Source organism: Nicotiana attenuata, chromosome 10 (genome assembly GCF_001879085.1).
Source record: "Nicotiana attenuata strain UT chromosome 10, NIATTr2, whole genome shotgun sequence".
NCBI classification, from domain to species: domain Eukaryota; kingdom Viridiplantae; phylum Streptophyta; class Magnoliopsida; order Solanales; family Solanaceae; genus Nicotiana; species Nicotiana attenuata.
Window position 1 is genome coordinate 25219806 of NC_031998.1, and position 9717 is coordinate 25229522.

Sequence of the window (9717 nt, forward strand, 5' to 3'; positions counted from 1 at the left end):
CTGTTAGATAGGTTTTTTTTCCCATCTTTCTTTTCTCTGTTTTAGTGTATTACGTGCGAGGCACGTACATAGAAACTAGTCTATACTATATTAAAAGCACGAAGGCCCTTAGCGAAATGTCGTTCGCATTTTTTGCCCTTTAAAATAGCTTATAGATTGGACAAAATTGTAAACTTATAATTTACTTAATTTACTACTACTATTTAGGAATAATTTGAAATCAATTAGAATTCAGGTTATCTAAATATTTTCCTTATTTGAACTATGTACAAACTCCTAATATTTAGGATAATATGTAATATTAATTAAAATACTCTCCTTTAATCCGTAAACACCAGACTTAACGTTAAATAGTTCTTTAATTTAGGTATAAAATATCGGTTTAAACTTTAAATTGAATAACGATTTCCTTGTGAGATTATTTACATCTCTATGATGATGCTAAAGTAATTTTACGGTTGAAATCTATTTATAATAATTGCACCAACCTTTTTCCAAAAGTGAGTTCAAAATTAATACTATTTTTAAAGATATAACTTTATGAATAAAAAAATATTTGCAAAAATCTAAGTAATATTAAAGCTCTTTCCATTTATACCTGAATATAATAAAATAATGTAAGGTTAAAAAGAGAAGGCGCCACTTATAAATATGTTTCATGTAAGTTGAAAATTAATACAAAAAGAGAAAATATCATAAAAATATTTTAAGAAAAATAAGCAAGCAAAGTATCTATGTAAAATTTTGCTCAAAAATATTTTTCAACTAAATATACAATTAAATATATTATTTTGAATAAAATTGGAGTTACTATTAAAATGGTTCAATTTAATTGAGAACTAAATATAGACAAAAATGTATTTTTGTAAGATAGACAATTAAATATATGTTTTAAATTAAATCGAATTTGCTTTTAAAAAATTTCGTTTCAAATTAAATGTGAACTGATGTTAGACACGCAAAAATAAAATACTATATTCGTAATAATTGATAAAAAAAATTCTAAATCTGATATTCACATCCATGAATCCTATATTTTCACTCATATGCTTGGATAGTATTAAATTTTAAATATGTTTTCAATCATAATTTCTCCCTTTTATAAAAAGACAACATTTGGATGCAAAATTATGTCCTTGGACAGAGAATGAAAGATCTCACAAAAATTTTTAACCAAAATTTAGCAATTTCTACTTTTGAAATAGAGATTTATTCATTTATTAGGAATAGAGTAAATTTTATTTTGTTTGACAGCAAAAAACAGACATCATGTGTCAGTTAGTAGATTTTTTTTCCTTTTTGCAATTAAACTTAAAATATCTGTGTACCAAAAAAATAAAAATAAAATAAGAAGAAACATTCTTGTTGAAACTAAATGGGAAGTATTGTAATTTGTAAAATTAAAGTTCAAATTATAAAACTGGAATAAATTTTAAGTCAAACAAACTGATTGAGATGATTAAAAGCATTTGTAAATGGGGTTTCTTCCTTGGCTTAGCTAAATAAGAACAACAACCATCATTTTGATGAACTTATAAAATTTTAACTTTTATTTTTTAATAACTCAAATACGATTTTTGATATTACATTTAGGCATTTATTTTACAAAATTTATACTTATGGAAACGAGGTACACGCGCAACACTCGTACAATAAAACTAGTTATTTTAAAAGCGGCTATACAATGTCATTCCCTAAACTATATCCTTGAAGAATCCCACTTGGAGCCCCAGTACAACAAAAGCTGGTAGCTAGAGTTGAAGCCCAATATTTATTTATCATTGGATAGGCTCGGGCTCTTGGGTCATGTCTGCGTGAATCTTGTAGAAATGACACCATGGATAAAATAGCACGGGCTAGTCAGTGTTCGTGAATCTTGTAGAAATGACACCATGGATAAAATAGCACGGGCTAGTCAGTGTTCGGATTGGTCATTCAAAAATAGCCAGCGTTTGATAAGTCATAGAAAAATAGTCACTATTTTGCTGCAACAGAGACTGGTCCAGCATAATATACTGGAGTTCGGTGCACCTGTGCATGAACTTCCAACATATTATGCTGTACCGATATACTTTGCTGGCTCCAGTATATAATATACTGGAGTTCCAATATACTTTGCTGGAACTCCAGTATAATATACTGGAACTCCAGCAAAGTATACTGGAACTCCAGTATATTATACTGGAGTTCCACCAAATTAAGGAATTCCAGTATATTATGCTGGAGTATTTTCCGGATTTTGAACAGTGTTTTCGTTCAGATTTATCTTTACATGAAAAGTGGCTAAATTTCGATGACTTTTGAAACTGTGGCTATTTTTGAATGACCATTTGTAAATCTGGCTATTTTTCAATTTCTCCCGGCACCATGTAACCATTATAGAGGACCACTATTTAGAAATTAGCTAATTTATCCTGAATTTCAGTTTTTCAGTCTAATTTTTCAGGATACAAAATCCTGAAATTAAGGTTCCGAGTTGAAATTTTTAGGAAAAAATAAGTATCGACTACTTTTTAAATAGCATCCATAAGAATGGCTATTTCTGTAACCCCCCCCCCCCCCCCCCCTTGGGGTCATGTTTGCAGAAATAACCCTTGGGGTCTTGGGATCATGTTTGCAGAAATAACCCTTTACAAATATGGGCTGAATAGGGCTAACTTAAACAGCCCGGCCTGAGTTGCGATAAATGAATACTATGAACTAGTATTGTATTAGATAATCACATTAGCATTATATACGTAAATAATGTAGGATGAAGTATCGATCAACTCTCATATTGCTGTGACAAACTAAGCATACTTCGTCCAATTTAGATCGTAGTAGAGAAGTAGATTCATGTTTACACGTAAAACGGTACCCTTGAATTTATATGTGGTTTATAGACAAGTGACACTACTAAAAAACTGTGAAAAAGCGTACAGAAAAACCGACCGAAGTCGGTCGGAATCGAACAAAAACCAACCGATTTCCGACCGTTTTCAATTCGTCGAAAAAACAATAGTCGCTAATGGCTATCGACCGCAGACGGTCGGTATTTCCGATTGAAGTAGGTCAGTTATTTTCAACGCACTTTGACCAAATATTCTGACACAAAATTAACTTACCGACCGAAATCGGTTGGTATTATTAAAAATATTTTTTAATTATTTTTAAAATTAGCGACCGGTTTTGGTCGGAATTTTACTTCTTTCTTTTTTAAAAAATTGTTCCATTCCGACCGATGTCGGTAGGTATTATTAAAATATTTAAAATTTAAAATAAAAAATTTCGACCAAAAATTGGTCGGTATTATTAAAATATTTAATTTAAAATCAAAAATTCCGACCGAAGTCGGACGGTAAATTTAAATTTCTAGGAAATCAATTGAACATTTCCAACCGACTTCGGTCGATGGGCGGTCAGTTTTCTAGGTACGTTTTTGGCAGAATACAGCTGTTTTATAGCTGCACTATCTGCCAACAACCAATCACCTATAATGGCAACATTACATTGCTGCCGTTCACCCAATAACAACAATAAGAACTATAAAAACTATATCAACAAAACATCATCTCCATCTCCACTAAACTATATTAACCAAACATCATACCCAACAACAAAACTTTTCACAAGTTAAAAGTTCCAACATCATTCAATGACTGTTTCGTCCTACATCATCTCCATCTCCACTACTAGAACCTTGATCGTCGGCATGGTTCGAAGGATCACGACGAGAATGAGACACATTTAGGGAAGGCTCACGAGACGGGGGAATGAGAAAAGCACCACTAGCAAGAATATTCAACTGACCTTGAAGGACATTAAATTGTTGGTCCCTTTTTTCCAGCTGAACTTGAAGGGTATCAAATTGTTTATCTCTCTTTTGTTCTCTAGCCTTTGTCTCTTCAAGCTCTGCTGTCAGCTTTACGATTTTCTTCTCCATATCGAGAGAGTCGACCTATCAATTGCCGCTCTAGGTGGAAGTCCCTATACCTTGCAATCCAGCCCTATAGCGCGAAATGATCTCTATGGAAGACTGTATGCTATCCCCTTTTTAGGACCACCGACAACGTCCAATCATATCTTCCGTGCTTTTTTGTCTGAAAGGGGCGAGCTCATTCGGTGGCAAGCTCTGAGTGTACTCCTCCACATTAGTCTTGTAGTGGCCCTTTATTTAGAAGAGAGGAAATTATAAACTATATGATACTGTTAACATTAATTTCAAGTTATAGTAGTTATGAAACTTACATATGTAGTCTCCGCCAGGTCCTCTACCCATCTAGTTGGCTCTGTCGGTGCCTTATTCTTCCGGATGTGAGTCTCCATGAAGAACCCATCACGAGTCATCTTCCTCCCATATTTTTTTTCCTATGAATATAATAAAACATGTCAATTAAATTAAAATATTTTAAGGAATTACCAGTAGTCTTCTCGCAGTCCACATGCTCCTGCACCCACACAGTGCAACGAGCCACCCTTCTCAGACGCTCGGGCCTTCTTTCCTTGTTCACTTCTATTCTAAAATTTCTCAGTAGTCCACTGCCTCAGCAGATCCTTCCATATGTGCGGTATAACCCATGAAGGCTTCTTGCTCTTCTTCCGACAAGAACAGAAGGAATCAGATAGTCTCTTACGACATTTGAACTCAAAATTTGCAAGAATGGCACTATTATGCCAGTCCTCCCAGGCACACTTAGTCTGCAAATGAAGTGCGTAACGTTAGATGAAATTATTGTTAATATAATGCTTAAATAGATAAGAATTGTATTAAAACCTTAAATTGGTTGAAAATTTGCTCCACGAGCTCCGATGGAAATTCACTCCAAGTCGCATAGGGTGCATCATACAACCGGCCAAGAGCTTCAGTGATTATCTTTGTAGTCTGATGACTAGGTATGAACCTGCCACATAGCAATTACTTTAAATAAACAAGACTAGCTATTATAATTCAGCAAAAACAAAGAAGTTATAAATAAATCTTACCCATTGCCCTCAGGCCTAATGATCATCCTATGATAACGATCATATCACAATTCCTCTGGATCATCATCCTCCGATGAATCTAAAGCGTGCGCAGAAGGGGAGGCATCTGGCTCAGCGCTACTATCCCGAAGGCGAAGTCTAGAAATGCTAGGAGATGAACTCGGTGGAGAGGGAGACGGGGTCGCTGATAAAGATGGATACGAGCTAGACCCCTACAGCGGTCTAGACCTCTGCTGCGATCCAGACCATTGCTGCGATCCGGGTGGCTGAAATCTAGATGGATGCGATCCAGCTGGTGGTGAAGCAAATGGAGCAGATGACGGACGTATCACCATATGTCCCTATGACTGCTGACTCAATGGACCCATGTAACTATATGCAGGATCATGTGGAGGAAACAGGGTATAGCCCTGTGGTGGAGAATGGTAAGAATACTGCTGGGAGGGCGAATGGTAGGTAGTCTGATGAGTAGATGGATGTGGCAGAAAAGTTGTGTGCCTAGAAGATTGCTGCCGGCCATCAACGTCAGAGGGATGCGAGTGTGGAGAAGAAAGAAGCGAGGATGTAGCACCATCCTCATGATCAATAGGCCTCTTATCCTTCCTAGACCTACCTCGACCCCTACCGGTCATCTGCATAAATTAAAGAAAATGTTAGAATTGAGAATATAAATCTATATAAGTTGAGAGCGCTTAAAACAACTAATATGCTAGTCACTTCGAAGTATCCTTCCTCGTCAAAAAATTCTTCCTCTTCACTTATTTCATTTTCATCAGCTGATTCTTCGTCCTCATTTTCTATGATTGTTATTTCCTCCATATCAACCTCTTCTAATATGCGTTGAGGATGCTCCAAGTTATTTTTTAACTGATCATCCACCATTTGGTTAACACTTGAGGTGTCGTTTTGGTAAGCAACATCTAGCACATTCTCAACTTCTATCCTACCACTAGGCTTAGTTTTGGTTACAACCAGCCAATCAGCCTTATCCTTTCGCAATGGATATGGAGCATAATACACTTGCCTAACTTATCTCCAATTATAAAAGGATCATAGCGATCATACTCACTCTTTTTATTAACCTCAATTATATTGTACTGCGAGTGTATATTTGTACCTCTTCTAGGTGTTGGGTCAAACCACTTGCATCGGAAAGGTATGATCTTCTTATTCGGCCAATCTGAATATGATAATTCTAGAATCTCTTTGATCACACCATAAAAATTATTTTCCCCATCCTGGTTGCCTTCACCACCTTTGACACACACCTTACTATTATTGTTTTTTTTATACTTGGAGCATTCCTCGGTGTGAAATTTGTAACCATTCACAAAATACTTAGACATAGTTATAACCGTAGGTGCAGGTCCCCAAGATATATCTTTTAAAAATTGATTAACATTGTTGTTTGGATTATTGACCTACATGTAGTGTTACATAAATCACAAGTGTAACGACCCGGCCGGTCGTTTTGAGAATTTACGCCCAGATCCCCTATTAACTGCTTCCCCCGTGTTTATTTCTGCTATGGGTTGCTGGGAAGATTCATTTTGAGTTTCGGAGTGTTTTGGGACACTTAGTCCCTAAATGAGAGCTTAAGCTTTAGAATTTGGACCATAGTCGGAACAGTGTAAAGACGGCCTCAGAATGAAATTCCATCGATTCTGTTAGCTCCGTTGAGTGATTTCGGGCTTAGGGGCGTGTTCGGAATGTGTTTGGGAGGTCCGTAGCTTATTTAGGCTTGAAATGCCGAAAGTTGAATTTTTGAAGTTTCCGGATCGATAGTGAAATTTTAATATCGAGGTCGGAATCTGATTCCAAAAGTTGGAATAGTTCCGTAGTGTTGAATGTGACTTGTGTGCAAAATTTGGGGTCAATCGGACTTGGTTTGGTTGGTTTTGTCATCGGGTGTAGAATTCTTAAGATTTCAAGTTCATTAGGCTTAGATTGGAGGGTGAATCGAGGTTTTAGCATTGTTTAATATGATTTGAGGATTGGACTAAGTTCGGATGATTTTTAGGATTGGTTGGCATGTTTGGTTGAGGTCCCGGGGGCCTCGAGTGTGTTTCGGATGCTCAACGGGTCATTTTTGGACTTAGGAATGCAGCAGATTTTGATGGTGTTCCTGTTGCAAAAAATTGGCCTTCGCGTTCGCGGAGGCTAGCTAGTGGAAGCATCACGAACGCAAGGAGCTGAGCGCGTTCGCGAAGAGGGAAGGCGCAGCAGTTGGGGACCCCAGGAAATTTCTCTACGCGTTCGCGAGTATAGGGTCGCGTTCGCGAAGGTCCTGGAGCTGAAGCTACGCGTTCGCGAGTGGACCCTCGCGTTCACGAAGAAGGAAAATTGGCTAGAGGATTTTTGTGCATCACGTTCGCGGTAGTGGTCTCGCGTTCGCGAAGAAGAACGCATCTGGGAAGAACTTAAATTCCAAAATCGAGGGTTTGAGTTCATAACTCAAAAATTTGATTGAGAGCTCGGTAGGAGACGAAATTTGGAGAGATTTTCGAAGGAAGTCTGTGGGTAATGATTCGTAACTCCTTTTTGATTATATCCTATTAATCTAAACATGAATTCATCATCTAATTTTGGATTTAGGGTGAAAAATTGGTGTTTACCTCGAAAATGGTAATTACAATTAGATTTGATTTTGTGGTTCTAAAAATACGTGATTTATTTTTATGCTAGTTGCTAGGCAATAGATGCTAAGTGTAAGACTAGAAAATAAGGTAAGATTTTGAAGATGGTGTATCAGGCAAACCGAGTAGCTGAGAATCGGGGACTCGAGCTCGCTTATACGGGGTCTCAAGGTTGAGCCAGGCGTTGGGTTTTGAATAGTCGATGGGGAACTAACAGTTCTAAGGACCATGGTGAGGGCTATTTATGATCAATAATGAGTAAAAATTGAAGAAATATTAATGAGACACGGCAAATGTAAGCAATAAGATCAAAGGAGAATATGTTTAAGTTAGAGAGCAGAGAATGTTCTTGTTCTTGTATTCAATATCATGCGTTATTTTTTTACAAAATGACAAGGATCCCCTTTATATAGGAGGGGAAGTCTCAACATGGTACACGCGTAATTATTACAAAGAAATATAGCTGGTACAGCTATTTACTAGCCTGGTACAGACTAGAGTTACTCTTGCAGGTACTCTCAGCTTTGGTCGCGTGCCTTGGGAACCTCCCGCTTGCCCAAGGTAACCACCGATTTATTCTACCCCAAGGTCAAGCTAAGGAACCATTGGGGTTGAACCTCGAACATTGCCTCGGACCCTCCAGGTGAATGTAAGGCCCCGAAAAATTTCGCTAAGTAATTTAGGATTTCGTGGTGCCAGGTAGGCTAATTATATATTTTATCTTCTATTAACATGATGAGCATCAATTGGATTTGATAAATAAGTGTATAGTCTTATGGTAAGTAATTTGGGGTCCAAGGAGGTGCCTAAGTCTAAGTCAAATCGGAAAATTTCATAATAGGCTAAAATTCCAAATGTGTTTGCACAAGTCCACACTTTGAATGAGCATATATAAATATGTATAAAATTGTATGTGATGAAAAACCTATCACATGAAAGGTCTTTGAGTCTAGTTTCCAACGCTTCAAACCGTTTGTCATTTAGACATTCCTACACAAAGTTATGATCAAATTACCAAAGACTGTAAAAATGCGATCCTGTGTCGAATCTGCGATCGCAAATATGTCGCATTTTTGACTCTGCGATCGCAGATCTGTCGCAGATTGGGCCAGTGTTGCCTAGTTTTGGGCACCTATTTCGCGATGCATTCTGCGTCCTACATTCTTGTTTTGCGGTCCATTCTGCGATCGCAGACCTTGTTTCGGAGGTTTATTTTTCCTATTTTTATAACCCGACCCCATTTTCATAAATAGGTTGAGGGGCTTCATTTGGGGTCATTTTCTACTGATTTTAGAGAGAGATGAGAGCATATAGAGAGAGAAAGGAGGGGCCTAGCTTCATAATCATACAAATCTTTCTCAAGTCTTCAAGAATCAAAGAAGATAACCATAGATTGTCCTCCATCCGGGTAAGTCCTACTTCCAAAATTTCATGCAAGAGGTTAAAGGTTCAAATATGTTGTGGGGGTTAGAAATAGGCCATGCATGTGGGACTAAGTTATAATATGTGATATTATAGAACTAATATGGGTAGTTCATGTTAAAATTGGTTGAGGGAGGAAGAAATTGCCATTTCTAAACCTTGTAGTCTACTTCACATGTTAGGTGTTTGATGAAATTACTAAGAGAGTTACACCATGGGTAATCTTCCTAATTATTAATCGATTTCCGCTATCTCCTGATAGATTGTTATCGCTAGAGGTGTTGGTGTATTAGATAACTAGGGATTTTGACGCATTCTATACTCCTTCTTGCTTATGCTTTGATTAGAAATTCATACAAAATAGTCCCAAAAGGCTCACAAGTTGTGCATGATTGGAGGTTTGATCATCAAAGTGACGAGATGTCAAAGATCAGCTCAAACGGAGTGAAACTTGCACAAGTTCCAAAGACAAGACAAGCTTAGGCTAAACAGGCCTAGTACGGCCGCACACCACTTTGTGCGGTCCGCACTAGGAGATTCAGAGAGGTGATTTTCAGGCCAAGAGGCAGTGCAGCCGCACTACCATTTAGTGCGGTCCGCACTAAGATCAACGCGACCGCAGACCATTCTCTGCGGTCCGCGGTGAGGTGAATCAGAGAGTGCCATTTTCAGAGTTTCAAGCCTCCGCGGTCCGCGG